Source organism: Lemur catta, chromosome 8 (assembly GCF_020740605.2).
Source record: "Lemur catta isolate mLemCat1 chromosome 8, mLemCat1.pri, whole genome shotgun sequence".
NCBI classification, from domain to species: domain Eukaryota; kingdom Metazoa; phylum Chordata; class Mammalia; order Primates; family Lemuridae; genus Lemur; species Lemur catta.
In genome coordinates this window covers 40,996,125-41,014,793 of record NC_059135.1, presented here as the reverse complement: position 1 = coordinate 41,014,793, position 18,669 = coordinate 40,996,125, and the positions used below count along the sequence as shown (strand labels likewise).

The window sequence follows — 18,669 nt, the reverse complement described above, 5'->3', positions numbered from 1 at the left end:
AATTGTTATTTGAGAGGAATCAGAAATTGAGAAGTAGCAAAAGATACTGAGAAGAAAATCTGAACACAAAGTTTCTATGTCAAAGGGACATCTTAACACCCATAAGAGGGAGATAATAGAGTTCTAAACTAGGATCATTTTAGAAGGGTAGAGAAGGAAGGACTGACTTGAAAAAAGAACTATTCATTGTGAAAGTTAAAGACAAAATTGCATCTAATATTCATCAGATGTTTCTAGAATTGGTCATCTTAGCTGGCCAGGGCTTTGTGTTCATTTTTGGATTGTGACTTTCCATATCAGCACAGATCCATACCAGAAATTGAAAAGAGATTTCTATGGCTTGACAAAATGAGTATTGATCCTTGGCCAAAGGGTGAGAAATTTGTGGCCCTCTAACCCAAGGAATTATGTCTAATTCCCCAGAGAATATTTCTGCAATTTGTTTCCACAGAGCCATTTTTAAAGGTAACCAAAATTATATTGTGGAGTTATGCTTTCCTGTTTGCAACTTTAAGTTGAGCTTTGCTGATTCTGATACCATTTTGAATTTGAGCAATCATTGAAAAGAAGTAGAGATATCTAGAAGTAAATATGAGTGGATGTAACCCATTTTAGCAAAATGGATTTTCCACGATTACTGAAAATTATTTGCTGTAAAGTTGTATTAATATTTAGAAAGCATTTCTTTTATAATAAACAATATAAATGTTTGTGTATTTATATTTACAAACATAAATATACTTATATATAAGTATATATTTCTATAGAAGCAGAATATATTATAAATATATGCATTGCATGCATAATACATAAGTTATATAAAATATATGTTATATACCTAATATATACCTAAATATGTATACATTATATGAGTTATATAAATATATATTTATTATATATTACATTAATACATGTATACTTGACTAGAGTTAATATTATTAAACATTTTTTTCTTAAGTCAAACTGGCTTTTTACAAAATAATTCTGATGGAAAAACAAATAACTGATAGAAATATAGCACTGCTGACTCTACTTATATTGAGATATTTTTAGACAGCTCCATCAATATAATTCAACATAACTGGTTTGCTATTGTCGTTCAGTTATGTTTTGTCTCTTTATGTTTTTTAAAAAAACAAGGACTTTAGAAGATACCTAAGGCTATTAAATTGTTTTCTTCTTTTAAATTTCCATAAAGAGGAAAATCAAAAGCAAAAAAAGCATGTAAAAGAACCATCATAAATTAACTTGATAAGACACCATTCTTGGATCTAGTGGTAACATGTACTCTCAGCACTTTCTGTGGAGTCATGTTTTAGTGCATTTTTAGTTTAGACTCTCTTGGTACCCACTGGATAGCCTTTAAATTGTTTAATTTGTCTATGTAAAATGAGCTTTGGGGTTGAGAAAATCTCATCACAAAAATTCCTTAACAAAGCAAAAGTAGTACAGTAGAGTTTGTTTGTACTTGAGAAGCATTTTTTTAAATTGACATATCAAAATTTCTCCTGTGCAAGGTTTTTTTCCTTCTTCTTCTTTTCAATTGTTATTATGTAGAGTGGAAAAAAATCCCCCATGTTTTAGTGTCCTGTATCTTTACCCTTTCTCTCCTCATTTGTCATGATTTAGTTTCTTTTTCTTGCATATTCAACAACCTCTGTGCTCCCACTTTCTCTTGTTCCCACAACCCATAAGATCATTCCTCCAGTAAAATCTAGCAGTTCACAGAACACTCCACACTTTTGTAAATCCTATTCTCTATCTAGAGTTCCTATTTGCTTTTTGAAAAATCTTAACCATTATTCAAAATTTAGCATAAATCATTAAAGTAGCTACTATTTATTGAGTACTTGCAATGTCTCAGAGACATTCCTGGCACTTTTCCCACAATTTTTTAATCCTCACAATAAACCTACAAAGTACATACTGTTATTATTTTCTTTCTTCACTAAAGGATTTAAGGCCCTGAGAATTTGAGTAACTTATCCAAGGTCATACAGCTAGGATGCAGGCCTCAGCCAAGATTTGTAGTCAGACAGCCTGCCTCCATAACTTGTACTTTTTCCAGGTAGTATTAAAAAAACTAACTTTGCAAAACTTGCTGTGACTTCACAGGCCCAATAAATCACATTGCGGTCTGTGTCAGTCCCATTGAACCTTCTTTATGTACCTTAAATTCATTATAGTAGTCCCACTTATCCACAGTTTCACTTTCTGCAGTTTCAGTCGCCCATGGTCAACCACAGTCTGAAAACATTAAATGGAAAATTCCAGAAATAAACAATTCATAGGTTAAATTGCAAGCAGTTCTGCGTAGCATGATAACGTCTCTCACCATTCCACTCCATGCCGCCTAGAACTTGAATCATCCTTTTGTCCAGTGTTCCTCACTGTCTATGCTCTCCACTCTTTAGTCATTTAGTAGCCATTCTGTTATCAGATCAATTGTCCTTGGTAATATTATATTTTTCTGTCTGCATTGTGCATATTGTGGCCTATTTCCTAATGCCTTTGTTTCAGACCTTTTTATTTTTTATGTTTAATCATTGTCTTCCTAGTACTTAACATACCACGTAGTGTTAAGAGAGTGTGAAATAAAGGTTTCTTGGGTTAATCCAGTAGTCCGCTCTTATCCATGGGGGATATATTCCAAGACCCCCAGTGAATGCCTGGAACTGTGGATAGTACCCAACCCTATGTATACATATACTATTTTTCCTATACATACCTATCTATGATAAAGTTTACTTTATAAACTAGGCATAGTAAGAAATTAACAATGATAACTAATAATAAAATAGAACATTTATGACAATATATTGTTAAAAGTTATGTGAATGAGGTCATTCTCTCTTTTAGAATACCTTAATATTTTTGGTTTGCAGTTGACCAAAACTGCAAAAAGCAAAACTATACATGGGGGGACCACAGCAAATGAATGAGTGAATGTAAGAAACTCTACCAAGGAGAAACAGGATATAAGTAAATGCTGCTATGGAAAATAAAAAGAAATAGACTTACTGATGGCAATTTCCATTTAGGGGAAAAGGTGGGGGAAAAAAAGCTATGACATATGGCCTACAATTAGAAAGAAATTGTATTTACTACTCTGAATAGAAGGTATAGATCTTTTATTGTATGCCTAATACAATGGAGGGAAGCAGAAAAAAATCTCTTTTACCGCTGATTTTCAGTTTTTGCAAATGCAGATAAAACTGACGTGTTTATTCAGTGACAAGAAACTTGTTATATAATTAAAGAATTATAGTCTCTCTAGCTAGCAGCTAGCTTCTCTATGGCCTTTTACACTTTTTTTTGGTTTTGTGTCTACTAGGTTGTTTGTTTGCTTGCTTGCTTTTTGGTAGATTTTATTGTTAAAATTGCAGCACTCACTGCTGCACATTTTCTCCATTTTAGTGTCCCAGATGCTGCATAACGTAACTTCTCTATCAAAACCTTCCAATGGCTCCCATTTCACCTAAAGAAGTAATTGACTGGAAACTCCCCCATGGTTTGGGCTCTTGCGACCATTTTGACTTCACTGTTCACACACTGGCCCAATGCTCCTCTCCCGTGGTCCCCAGGGCTCACTGGTCACCTCCTGCTGCCTTTTCCTCAGAAATCATCCTCTCAGGGAGGCCTGCCTTTACTATCATATTTAAAATCACAACCCCATGGTATGTCCCACATGATACCCTTTTAATGTTCTCTGTAGTACTTATCTAATATACTGTATAATGTAATTATTTATCATGCTTGTATTTCTTGCCCTCAAGAATGAAATTCCCTTGAGGGCAGGGATTGCTGTGCATTTGTTTATTCCTAGAGACCCAGAACTTGTAACAGTGCCTGGCATAATAGGCATTCAAATATTTGATGAATAAATGAAGAAACAAGGAATACAAGATCTGGCTTCCTTTAAAAGAAAATGTGCCTCATCCAGAATGCTTTTGTTAAGATCATGCCTTGGGAAGAACTGTTAGAAAGATGGAAATGTTAGACAGTGAATTGGGCCAGGGCCTCACCTGTACATTGACCCTTAACCTATTCATTACCTGAGTGTCGTTACTTAGCAAAATCAGTTTTTATTTCAGAGACATTAGAAAACAAGATAAAGTCTGCGTCATGACCTACATGGCCTGGCACAACCTGGCCTCGGCCACCTCACTTCTTCATCTTGTTCCACATGTAAGAATGACATAAATTTGTTCATGGCTTTTGTTTTTTTCTAAGATTATACATATGTATAGACTTAGATGAAGGCTTTAATCCTAAGACCATGGTTCTTCTCAGATTGAATTGGAATTTTCTGCTAAATGAAATAGACAACACATTTTTATAAAATACACTGGAAGTGAAATAATAATTGGCACAATCTAGTCAATTGGTATTTTTATTGATGATTTAATTTAGGGAGGAAATTCTAAGAAGCAGTGATCACTGGAGAGATACAATTAGCATAATTTGATAATAACCTGGTTTACATGTTTTTGTCTGTTGGAATAATTACATGGATTTATTTTATATCTTTTACATTATTTCAAGTTTATTTTTCCACATTAATGTGCGACCTGTTAAAATGTTTAATGTGTTGAAAAAAGCCACTTGTAATAGAGTATGAGAAATATAGGGTACATATGTTTTGGATTTGTTTTTTTGTGCCAAATTAATGGATAACTCTCCTTGGAATGTTGGGGAGGACACTGATTTTATTTATAATATATAACAATATAATATACCCAATCATATGACTATATGACTTAAGTGTACAGTGTTTTTATGAAGATATATGTATTTATAATGTTTTAAAATATGCTATTAAATATATTAGTAGGCTTCTGTCATTTTTTTCTATGTATGGTATATAAACAATCATATTAGATAGAATGAGAAAAGTTTTTCTGAGAATAAAACTATAGTACCATAAGCAGATTGATTTTATAATCACAGCTTTTTTATTTCCAGTTTTTCATTGTTCATTTTTTATACCTTGACAAGCTGATCTTTAGTGCTGGCCAAAATTTCACTTAGCTATTTATTGTAAATTATCCTAATTGATGAGTGAGAAAAATTTTGATACCTGCCTAATTTTAGTTGGATGAAATAACTGATTTTCTTCTAATGTATTTTTTGCTCCATAAAATGATATATTAATAAATGAGGAAAAGCAATCATAATCTGGCAAAGTGCAGTTGTTCCTGCTCAGAATTAAATAAAGCAAAATGGAGAAAATTCAAAGTATTTTTTTAAGCATTGATTGACTGTTGCTATACATGTTATGTTAATGAATCAGAGTAACTCTCATAAAAGTTGTAAGACACTTATGGGATCCATTTCAGAGGGTGTATAAAATTTTTATAACTAGTAGAGAAATTTCTAAGTTTTAAAAATGCCCAAATGCTCTAATGGCATCAGCTGATTAATTTTCAGACAGGTATCCAAGTAAAAGTATCAATAATATTCTCAGTAGTAACAATTGTGTGCCCATGATATTCAATTGTTGTTTTATTTCAATGAACTTCATGTATGAACATGTAGCTCTATACATCATTTAATTTATGGGTGGTATTTGTTTTCCAAATTTTTTAAATCTACGAAATAAACTCTGTCGGATTTCTTTAGCTAGCAAACTCCCATTTGGGAATATGATTAAAGCTGTGATTGCAACTTTTAAACAATTTGTATCTTATATAAAGATATTTAATATCTAAACAAAATAATTCACATTAAATGTTAACAGGCTATGGTAGAATTTTTGCATTTTGCTTTTGGGAAAACTCATTTTTGTAAAAATAAAAATTATTACACATGAATGCTTTCTCATTATAAAAGATTCAAACACTAACAAGACAGAGAGAACAAAATATGAGTGTTAATTCTTATGGCCCTTCATACCCGTGCCCCTCAGAGGTAAAAATTATTCATAGTTTTTAGCATGCATTATTCCAGCACAACATTCTATTTCCAAACATGCACATCTTGATGTTAATACATAAAAAAATGGAATCATAATGTATATTATTTTAACTTGAGTTGGAGGAGATCAAAATTATTTCTAATTAAAGACATTTACTTGTACAGCTGAAGGTCACTCTTTCTTAGCTGAACAACTCTATCCAAGTAGTTACCACTGCTACCACTGCTACCTGGTGTGAGTTTCCCTCAGTTACTCTAGCATTTTCTTTGCATAGCACCTCAGAGGAATGGGAAATGTGTCCATGAGAGTATAAAATAATTGTGTAAATTAATTCATCAAAAAGCCAGAATTGTTGCTTTAAAATAGGAATTGTTTTCTTTTATAGATATTTGCCAAGTTTTCCCACACTCTTTTTGTCTGTGTGTGACCATTACTATAATATGATCCCATATTGTATTTCTCATATTAGCTGTAAATACTTATGAGAATACTTTGGATATTTCTTTCATTGATTCTAATTTCTTTTTTTTTCTTGTCCTCCCTTTCATCTGATCTTTCTTCCTCTTGCTATTTTTTTGCTATCTTCCAGCCTAACATTTGGGGCATGTTTGATGGTGATGAGTTTAGTGCAGGGTTTCTCAACCTTGGCAATATTGACATTTCAGGCCAGATGACTCTTTGTTGTCAAGGGAGATGTCCTGTGCATTATAGGATATTTAGCGACATCCCTGGCCTCTACTCACTGGATGCCAGCACAATGCTCCCAGTTGTGACAATGAAAAATGTCTCCTGACATTGTCAAATATCCCCCGGGGGACAAAAACACTCCCAGTTGCTGTCAGATGTCCTCTGTGAGGCAAAACCACTCTGGTAGAAAACCATGGTTTAGTAGCATTTCTAAACTCATATCATATTTTTCGAGGACAGGTAGGTATCCCTGAACCAGTCCATAACATGTTTTGAAGTATGATTATAATTGTATAAAGACCACACTATTGTACCCTCACTCCATATATGTATAATTGACTTTAACTACCTTAGCAGTAGTATTTGCTGAAAAGATAGGGGAAAAAAATAAAAAGAAAACATTTGCTGATGAAAAAGTCCTCTCCAACTTGGAAGAAATAGCCTCATCTGGCTATATGGATGTCAGTAACCTAACACCAGATCTGTTCTGTGTCTTGACAAAAGCTCATTCAGCACTTTTAACACTTGGTACTTTAAAAAACATGCAGTTGGGCTAATGCAGTGCAATAGAACATATGAATATGTTTTCTGAGAAACATGTTTTGTTAAAAAAACAAAACAAACAGACCTTTCAGAATAGATGATACATCATAAAGTCTAAATATGTGTGGGTTTTTCACATATAATCCCTTAACATTTATCTTCTAATATGTGACTGTATGTAATCTTCAATCCAAATGGAAAAACAAAGTAAAATTTTAATATTTTACCTAAAATTTGCAAAACTCTGCAGTGTTTTAAAAATAAAACTCTGATCCTATGTACTATCTAAAAAATGTTTTCAGACACATTTATCTTTGAAATATAAAATTTTGGTGTTCTCCTTTTCCAGAAAAGGACCAACAATGACAAAAAATAAACTATCCTTAACAATGAAGTTTAGACTACTTCAAAAAACATTTCCTGTATTTTTAAACTTCATGTTCTTATTTCTGCCCTTAGTATATATTCACGTTTAATGAATTTCCTGTGGACTTTAAAATAAATTTTTACTATAGGCTATTTTAAAAGAATTACCTATTTCAAGCTTTTCCCAACATGTGGTGAAATCACTTCCTTTGCAGAAACAATACTCAATTATTTTGAAGTTAAAATTTGAATGTGAAATTCAAGCATTGTATTAAATTTAATTTATCAATTTATTTTTGTCTTCAACACACTTATCTTTAAATCTGTAATTTTTGATTTTCCTTTTATAACTGTTTTTAACTACTTAAACTGATTTCAAAAGATTTGAAAATGAAAGATTCAGTAGAAAAGTGAAGTGTTTTCTTTGATTTCAAATTTATGTAAATTTGAATTAATGTAAACCACATTCTAGATATTAATATTATATTTGATCTTAATACTGATTCTAACTAATATAATATTCCATAACTGGAGATCAAGTAAAAATTACTAAAAAATAATATTCTGATAAAAATGTTTATGCCACTTCTTTAGAGTCCTGTGTCATGCTAAAAATGTTTGTCATGTGTAAGCCTTTATTGTATTACTGGCAATACCTGACTCTCATTTGTACAGATTTCAATATTTTATTCAAGTAAACCTTTTAAAAAATTAAATATATTTAAAAGAGAAATATATTGTGGTCTTCTATTTTTTTCAATACACATTAAAGTAAATGTAAAGTACAAAGGATTACAGAGTTAAAAGTTTACTCAGAAATCACTTAAAATCATCCAGAGTATCACCTACCACTGAGTGGATGGAAAAAATTTATACACTATAAAATGTGGCCCCCTCTGGTTTGCAGAGGCTTTAGGTTGTAAGTAGGAATCTTCCAGAAGATAATCAGAAATTCTGCTGCTTCATTATTATTTGAAATTTTATACACAGTGATCTCAATACAATATAAATTAATCATTATAAAATATAATTAAGTATAATACATTTACATTAAAAAAATTTTTTTTAAGTAAAGAAAAGGGTGGACTTTAATCTTTATTTATAGGACACCACAAGGTATGAAATTCCATGTAGAAATAAGAAATCCTTTCAGAGGACAGGCTTCATACAGTATGTACAGTTTGGAACTGTTCAAGTGTAGTTTCCTTGTAAAAAGTGCTACAATAACAAACCACATTTAAAAAGAGGTCTTAGTAGAGAAATAGTAAGACAAACTTATACCAAACAGTACACAACAACTTTATACCTCAGCTGTACAATCTAAAAGTTAAAGGTCCCAGGATTCCTTTCCTGAACTTGGAAGGTATAGAGAATTCTTTCCTGAGGGTGGGGGAAGAGGTTGGCATTGACTGCTAGGTGGGGTTGCAAGAGAAGTAACAATATGACCTCTTCCTTTTGCCCTCTTCTCATGGCATGGATTTTTGTAATACCTTCGAGTAAAGGAGCAAGTTGAAGCTTTTTTCAGCTTCATTCTAAATCTCCATAGGAAAGACATGAAAAGCAGCTTATAACATATGGCTGGGTATAATATTCATGGTGGTTTGTTGTCATCCCAATTTGTAGCAATTCATTTATCGGGTATTTCTGTAGCTATTTCTCAGTTTTTCATAACACTGCAATTCTGCCCTACCTTTGTTATTTCAGCTGTATTGTGGAGGTTTGTTTTGGAAATGTATATTGACCAAAGTTTCTTATGCCACCCTCACTTAGTTCTTTGTGGTAAAGATAACATTTATTTAAAGTTGTAGACTTTATGGCTCAAAGTTCCATTAGAGCCGGCCAATTTCCATTCCCACTACTTCCCTGACCCTGATTTTGGCCTTCATTACCTCTTGCCTGGTTGCTTGAAATTCTTTCTTAACTTTTCTCTCAGCCTTAGGTATTTTCTCACTTGTTCATTGCAGCTCTGATCATGTTTCATCCTGGCCAAAAGCCTTCAGAACCTTGCCTTTTGTCAAGACTTCTTTTTTTTTTCTTTTCCATTTATTTGAAAGGCCTATAGTTCACATTTCTAAGAAATATTACAATAGAGTTATTCCAGCTGGAACTTATACTATTTAAACAGTTCTTTATTCAACACGTATTTATTGAGTGCCTACTATGTGCATTGTATTTTTTTTTTCTTTTTTAAATTCAGGATATTATGGGGGTACAAACATTTTGGTTGCATGAAACGTGTTTGCCTTGCCCATGCCAGGGCTACAAGTGTGTCCTTCCCCCATACAGTGTGCCCCGTTTCCATTAGCTGTAGGTTTACCCCCCACACCCTTACCCCCACTACCTGACCGGCACCCAGTGAGTATTACTACCGTGTGAGCAGCTTAATGTTGATAAATTAGTACAATTTGATGGCAAGTACGTGTAGTGCATGTTTTTCCATCCTTGTGATACCTCACTTCAAAGGGTGGGCTCAATCTCTATCCAGGATAATATAAGAGGTGCTAGACCACCACTGTTTTTTGTAGTTGGGTAGTATTCCATGGTATACATATACCAGATTTTATTAATCCACTCCTGTATTGATGGACATTTGGGTTGTTTCCACATCTTTGCAATTGTGAATTGTGCTGCTATAAACATTTGAGTGCAGATGTCTTTATTATAGGATGTCTTTTTTTCCCTTGGATAGATGCCTAGTAGTGGGTTAGACGTCTTTATCTTATTTTTACTTTATTTTTTCCTTTGCCATCTGTCCTGTCCTTATATGTTATCATAACTCCTCTACTCTATACAAACTGGACAATCGTTGTACCCTTAGGAGTTTTTACTTTTGCTTCCGCTGTCTTTTCTTCTGTTCATTGTGTTTTCCTAAAACCAATATAAATTTGTCTGTAAATATCTACACTCCTTTCTGGGTTCAGCTCACATTTTGCCTTTCATCTTAAGCTTCTTGAGTTCTCTTTTAATCCTCCACAAACAGGGTGTAATGTCTCTCTTTCCCTTGAATTGCCATTGTACTTCTTGTGATTTTATTTTGTTTTACTATTTGATCGCTAGATTGCAATCTCAGCATGGAGGAAAGGCATGGGTTTTAGAGTCAGGCATATCTGGTTTCTGATCCGTTCCCTCTGTAACTGCCCTGCGCAAGGGTTGTATTGTGGTACATATTTTTTTATATTCTAGGGACTCAGTTCCCTCCATGCAGAGTTGCAGTTGGCAATAAATAAGTGTTTGAAGGATGAATAACTGTTTATTTATGAAGGAATGCTATTTTAATATTTACTCAAACAATATCCTGAAGAATCTTAATGTTTTTGCCACCCACCGAGAAATCACTTCCTTCTCCACAAAAGTGTGCAGTTAAGGAGTTTGAGTGTGGGAATTGAATGAAAATGTGCCATTGAGGAGTTATCTGAAGATTGCTTGTGTGTCTGTGTGCGTGCCCGTGAAGGAAAAGGTTGCTTTTACTATCACCGTTTTCCTATTTATTTCAAATTTATATGTATTTATTAAAGAAAGTCATTTAGAGCCAGCTGTAGTCACTTAGGATTCCTAAGGCTGATTTCTAATCTTTAAGGGGGAAATTGATGTGGCATGGCATTGGGAAATTATAAAGCAGCCCAGTTTTTTACTCCTCTGTGATTTACCTTCTGTGCAGCAAGTTACCAGACAGGAAAAACCTACCATATTAACAAATAGCCCATGCAAACGAGTTCATTAATTTAAATAATTGAGTCATATAGTTAGGCTCCTAAAGATACTAATTTTCTTTTCTACCCTTCCTGTATTTTCAATGTAACCTGTTTAGCATAGTAAAATTCAGTAGCAGGTATATTTGTCTTAAACTCAGTCCAAAGGGCTAATGACAGAAATAGGTAAATAAGGATTTAATCGTAAGACATCCTAATGACTAAAGAAGGCCCTCAGTCTGGCCGTCATGCTGCTCATGCACAGAGGTGTCTGTGATTACTCTGAGCGCTTTCTTGTATTTACTCAGGACTAAATGAGCAAATGACTGAATGACAGTGCTATTAATTAAATTTGTTGAAGAGTCTCTGATGCCCCTGAATCATTTTCCAGGGAACATTCTGAAAATAAACCTCTAATAATAATTGCCTAGTGAACATATAAAATGCCAACAAACTTTTCAATGCTCTTTCTTCAAGAATAATCAAAAGAGCCTCCTTTTAAATGACGCATGAGGAATTTTTCCTCCCTCATCAGATTCTTGTTTAAGTTGAACTTTTAAGACATTGACTATAGTGACTTAAGAACCTTTAAGTTTTTACCTTAGCTTATTTAACCAACTTAAACATTAATTTCATTTAAACTGTAGGCTCATTTCCTATCTAATGAAATCAATGGCAAGTGTGTTGTGCTAAACAAAACTACTGAAACTTTTATTGATATATTTTTTCCAAAACTCAGTTCAGATATTTGAATATTCTTAAAGTAGATTATACCAATTCATGTTGATAGTTTGTAACTTGGGCGAATCTGGGGCATCCAAGTTTGCCAGAAATGTACGAGGCCTGGTGGACTCCTTAGAGAATGCAATATAATTCTTGATTATATTTCAGACTGGCAGCTTTGAATATAGCAGAATTAATAAAAGGAGAACAAATAAAATTCAGCTATTGTTACTTCATGCCTTGTTCAATCTCATGGCAATTAAAATTATTTTAAGTTTGATTTTCTTTACTGTTTCTGTCCAAGAACAGGATATCCATGTTCATGATTTAAGCAAAACATTTTATTCTGATTTAGGTGTGATAATAACACAGAGCACTGTGATACTTTTCCATTACTAGCAATTGTTATCCCAGCTACAAATTTTTATGTTTAATTTATAGGACCACTATGCAAATTTGGAGACTGGAAGCCAGATTATTTTCTAAGGCTTCTCTTGGCTTTATATCCTATCTACCTTTGAGGCATTTTGATTAATAGGGCAGGAGACAAAAGGAAGGATGGTATATAGAGATAATGGCAGTAACTCTCCACAGGGAAAGTATTGACTGGGCTAGAATCATAGCTATCCTTGTCACTTGGCACATCCACACCACTTTTGTGTTAAAGATGAATTTTAATCTGAAAATTATACAACGAGCATAAATATGTCTCAGCTCTTATTCTTCATAGATCCTTGATTTCTGAGTGTCTTGAGTAATGCATTGTTTTGGCACACATATTATAATTTTTATGTGCATTGCCCCAAATGATAGGGCAATATAATACCCATATATATTCTGTAACCTTAAAATACGGTTCCAGAAAGACTGTATTTATTACTTTCTTTGCAGTTTCCTACTATACTGGAATGGGTTTTTAATACATGCTGACTGCTTTAAATGATAATGTACCCTAATCAGCTACTCTGCTTCATTTTTGTTGGCTTATACTTTAAATCTGTGGAATCAGCAAGGCAGCGTCCTAGCTCATCTGATGGGATGCTTGAGGTTTTCTGTACTCTATGTTAGACATGTTGAGTCTAGATCTAATATTTCCTTGTATATACAATCTGTATATGCTTTAAGAGCTTAGTAATATTTTAATAACTGGTATTTTATTTCATTCATTTGCTATTGAATGCTCAATACTTTACCTATATTATCTTTAATTTTTACCAAAATCTCACAGAAATAAGTGAAATTATCTTTGTTTTACAGATAAAAAAATGAGGCTGAGAGGGTTAAAATAGTTTGCCTTTTAGATAATAACACCTTTCTTATTGGATTAATGTGAGAATTAAGCTGTATCTCTGAAGCAGCTTACAAAGTGCCTGACACATAGTAGCCCTTCAATAAATGACAGTTTTATTGTTGTTGTTGTAATTACTTTTATCAATGCTAATGTATCAGCTAGGGGCATAGCTGAGGCTCTGTCTGATCTGAATCTGAAGTCTATGTTGATTATAATTGATACCTTTTGAAATATAAGTGGAGTAAACACCTGATATAGTTTTATTTATTCTCCTTATGTAGCACTATTCTCAATTATTGCAAAGAAGCCAGGTGTTAATGACTTTCTGGAATACGGTTCCATCATTTGCTTTAGCTTCCAAAGCAGTCTGTTAATTATTAGGGCTGACACTGTGTTTCATGCTGATGACACTGTGCCTAGAAGCTCTGCAACAGATGGTGGCTATTGTGTGGACTCAGCACAGTTTTCCTGGGCCGTGCTGCCAACTCAGCAGAATTCGGCAGCTAAACAGTTTGCCTATACAAGGCATCAGTCTTTGGTGGAGAGACTTATCTGGAAAACCAGAAGAAAAAAAAAAAAACAGAAACGATTCTCATTAAAATGAGTTGAGGGCTTTAGCTGAACTCTGTTCTCTGTGTGGCATTTGTGTCAGATTTAAAAAACATACGGCCAGAAAGCTCTTTCTCTGTAGGGCCAGTTAGCAAATAGCCTGGTGTCTGATTCTAGATAAAGCACACGTTTACATTTTGCATTGAGATCATTTTTATCAGAGGCTGCTGTGTTTTACAAGTGCCCACATGAGGGCAAGGTGCCTAGTGTACAGAGCATGCGATTGATGAATGCCCTCGGGAATAATGATAAGGAGATGAGATTCCTGTGTCAACATAGGGCTCTTTGTTTCATAGAAATTTTCATCATTTCGGATAGGATTATTTGAATCTGGCAATAGATGGACAGGGTTCTGCTCTTCTTGTGCCTAGAAATTGGGAATCATTTCTTTGTGACATGTGGGAACTATTAATGTTTCTTTGGGGGGAAAGAGAATTGTGTTTACTTTTCAGATGTCCCTTACGAGTTTCCTTGGGAATGGTCAGATGACAAAATTTTCAGTGAGAGGACTGGGTCTGTAGAGGCTATTTACTATGAAGTTAAGGTACCATAGGCCTCAGGGCCCCTTATTTTCCCAGGTTCTGTCCAAGACTCTGGGCTTTATCACACATGATCACATGTAAAATTTGCAGTTAAGATGATTTAAACACAATCAGATTAAGACTGTGGTCTTTTTGCATTCCTACTCCTCTCTTTCATATTTCCTCTAGTGCAAAGTGATGTTAGACTGGCCATGAGCAATTTTGAAATCTGGCTAATGGGATGAATACATTGTGGATACATTTATTTTGGGCTTAGTGGGATATATTAGTGTGAGCCATATGAAACTGTCATTTTTGGAGGTCAAAAATGATTGAACATTGGCAATCTCATATGGTCAACCTAATATTTATGTGGTTCAAAGTTACTTCAGTCTATAATTTTATGTCTACTGACCTGGTAAAGGAATGTCTTCCAGGAATCTTCCTACGGTTCTTACTGCTTCCTAATGAGCCTACCTACCCAGAGTGATGAGTAAAAGTACATGACCAGAGGTCATTTTGTGATATGCATGCATCTAAGAGCACTGGGCACTGAAAGCATGTGGGTAGAGAGGAAACAACACTTTGATCAACCCTGATAGAGGAAAGATTGAATTATCTTTCTAGCTTCTCCATAGACAATATTATAAAAGCCGAGTTGAGGAGGAGGGAGTGCTTAGAGGTGGGGTCGGCCTGGTGTGCACTCCATACCTCCGGAAAATTATTTCACATAGAATGGCTGCTTTTGAAAGAATATTGCCCAGAAGGAAAACTGTTAGTTTTTCATAAGCCAAAGATGTGCCAAAGTATAGAGGTCTGCTGTATTTACAGAGCTAAGTCTTCCAGTTCTCAATTCACTGACAGTAAACGTTATGAAAAGGACTTTCAGAACTGCTTGGGTTGCTTGAGGCTTGGTCAGGTGACATCTCCAATGCCTGTGTCCTGATTGGGAAAAGATGGAAGAAGTTGCCAGTAGGATAAAAACAAAAAACAAAAACACAAAACAACAAAAAAACTGGAATCAGATGGTAGATGCAATGGCAGGATCCAATCTAAACCTGCATTGAAACCAAAGAAAGTGAAAACAAGATAAAAACCTGGAAAATCTGGAAACAGGATAAAAACCAACCAGATCAGTAAATTACAGAAGGAATTTAAACCTCAAATTCTAATGGTTTCAGTACCACCTCAAATGCCTCGCCAGCTTACTCTCCTTGTTAACAGTAATCAGTCAGATAATGGCGCAGACACAGAGCTGGCTTCGGGCTCTAACAGAACACCAGTTTTGTGGGTTTTTTTTTTATTTTTTTGTATCTCACACACTGGAAAAAAACAAAAAATATGTTATGGGATCATCTATAAAGGCCATCTGGGGGAAGTCCTCCTCGACACACATCTCTTCGGGCCTTGCTGCAGCCATAAGACACCAGTTGCTGAGACGCTGGAGAAGCAGGGCCAGAGCCTCTGCCTCTGTCTTCTCAGGAGCGGTGACTGAGGTTTATGTAGAAAGGGAACAAAAAATGATGTAAATTGTGAACAGACCACAAAGCAGCAAACTTGGAGTACCTGCTATTCTGCCAAAAGACAGTATCTAGAGTAGTTTTGAATGGGTTATTATCCTCCCAGTCCCACAAACTCTTAAGCCAGTGTGTAGCTTACTAAAAGAAGACGTGTGCGTAATATTTAAGATGCTGAGTGTTTTGTAACAAAACTGAATACTGCTGTAAAGTGCGTTTTAAGTCTTTTTAAAAAAAATCCCTTTCTCATGAAGGAAACTAGGAAAATTTCAGGGGACAGAAATGAGATTTGTTGTATGATAAACTAGATATAGTTTCAGTCTTTCTATTAATACATTGAGAAGCAGTGGTTGGAATATTTTTTAAGATGGCTGGCTACACTTGTTTTCCCTCATGATAATAAATTTGCCATAACTCAGTAACATGGCTTGCCCCTAGAGGTAGTTGTTAATAATTTTGAAATATTAAGGTCTTGCCAAGGTTCTGAAGATTCAAGCCTGTACTACTGATTATTAAGCAGGACACACTGAACTTTCTGGTACAAATACCTTGAAGGAGAAAGTAATTTCTAAATACACAGAGAGGTAACTTGACTGTGATGTTGCACCCTGTGTCACTTCCCTTCATATTAATATTTGATAAAGATTTCATTTTATGTGAATCAAAGTTCCTCTTGGGGAAATGGCAAATCTTTAGGATAAGCAAGATCCCGTAGAAATAGCATCAAAGAATTACCACATGGTAGAGAATACAGTCTGTCAAAAATGTTAAACTATCTGAAAAATAAAATGTGTGAGTCTTGACACAAAACAATAGTTAGTACTTCTTGGGACATATCTCTTACAGGGCTTGCTGAGTGTGTTAACAATGAACTTGTGCTTATGTTATGTGACTATTTGGTACTTCATTGAAAATCTGCACAATTCAGTTTTAATTCTGAATTTCTTCAGTTGACCTTTGTGAAGGTCTTACCTACGTAGAGTGGGTATTTGATTTGTTTTAAACTATTGGAGTCTTTGGTTTTTTAAAAACTTTATATTTAAAGTAGAATTTACTGAAAGAAAAGAAGTGTATCTTTATGCTGAGTGCGTTGGTTTGGGTTTGATTTCTTTTAGTCAGGCTTTCTGAGCATTAAGATATCCTGAATGTGGAGCTCTTTAATTCTAAAATCCTCATAAAAGCCTCTCATTTGAACCCAAACCAAATTATTGTCACTACATATTTTCTAAAATTTCAGGAAAAACATATTACCAGTTCAGACTTTTCATAATGAGGGAGGTACATTTGCTTGCTTTATAATGACATAACTCAGTGCTTATTTTGAAAGTAGATTTTAAAAATTGGATAGCATAACAATAAGGAATGAGCCACTTTTTATGGACACCCTATAGTTTTATATGGCATAATCTAAACTTAACATTTTATATTTCTTCCTTTTGGGAAGAAAAAACATACGTGTACTACAAGTCACTGTATGCACATACTACACAGTGAGTTGGGTCAGCTTTGAGGTATATTGCAAGAGTCCAGCCATTATCATCCTCCTGGGTTATTTTGAATTTTTTTTCAGACATTTTTGCTTCAGTCTTGGTGTTAGAATATACTATGATATGATTCACTTCCCCTTCTGTATTTATGTGTTTATTATTAGACCTCAACCACAGTCTTCTTTTTCTTCTTCCACCTCTCTTTGCCTTTAGCATGTATTGTGTATAATCATGCACTTTGTATTAATATATTAGAAATCTATAAAACTGTTTTGTCTGTTTTAAACTGTTGGATATTTATAATCAAAGCTTTTACTAGGGTATTCAATAAATTTAATCTTATGAGAAAATTTTAAAAAAGAAAACATTATAAAATCATTAAACTATGAAGAAGCAACCAAAGTGTATGAGCCAAAGTAAAACAAAACAAAACAAAACACTAAAAAAGAAAAGCATACAGAAGCATGTATAGTAATTACCTAAAGCTGTATGCAGTTTTCCTGGATTTTGTGATTTTTTTGATAATTGTCAAATTATTTAAACGTGTAGTATTTTGAAATTGATTATATTTTCTTAAAGGGCTCCCCTACTCCCATTGTGTAGGCTTCAAAGTTCTCAACACCTGGATCTGCACCTAAAAGGGAGGCATATGGAATGGGATCCTAATAGCAAACAGATTTTCCCTAGGAACCCAACGATTATTTTTATAACTTCTCTAATTGGAGAGCAATCATAGTAACATATCTGATTTCCTTTCAGAGGAGAAGTTGTATAATAGGATGTAAATACATTATAAGACTGCTACTAGAGAGTATAAGGGTATGTTTCTAGGGTTAAGATTAAATTTCAAAAAGTTCATAATGACTCAATCGATCTATTTCCATCCCTCTCTATCTGCTGTCAACTTTGTTTATTCCCATCTTCCGTTTCATGAAAATGAAGACAGACAGGGATCCTCAGTGAGTGATATTCTTTCTTTTCTTAATGGGAACTGGGAGTGGTGGGTGTGGAAGACCTTTTCTAGGGATATTTTCTAGTTTTTTCCACTTTCGTTTCTCTTAATATGTTACCCTGAGTGCTATTTTGCCTTTTCTACTGGGGTGGCCTGGGAGGTGCTGCTAGAATCAGCATATATATTACTTGCTAATAAATTCTCCACCGACATGAATTCCTCAGTTTTCACAAATAAAGCAGATGTTTGTTCTTCTGCCCCATTGTTTTATTATTTCCTTTAATTGCACCAGCTTTGGAGAGTCTGGGAAGCAAAATAAGTAATGCTTTTCTGATTGCTGCATACGAGTCCGCAAATGTCACAAATG

General features: G+C 34.2%; 1 protein-coding gene and 1 pseudogene across 3 annotated transcripts in view; both read left to right on the top strand.

Annotated features, from left to right (window-relative positions):
- The window catches only part of LOC123644110, a 33,836-nt pseudogene extending 17,999 nt beyond the window's left edge, over positions 1 to 15,837 (top strand).
- The window catches only part of GULP1 (GULP PTB domain containing engulfment adaptor 1), a 251,733-nt gene that overhangs the window by 19,441 nt on the left and 213,623 nt on the right, over positions 1 to 18,669 (top strand). The window lies entirely within an intron of this gene.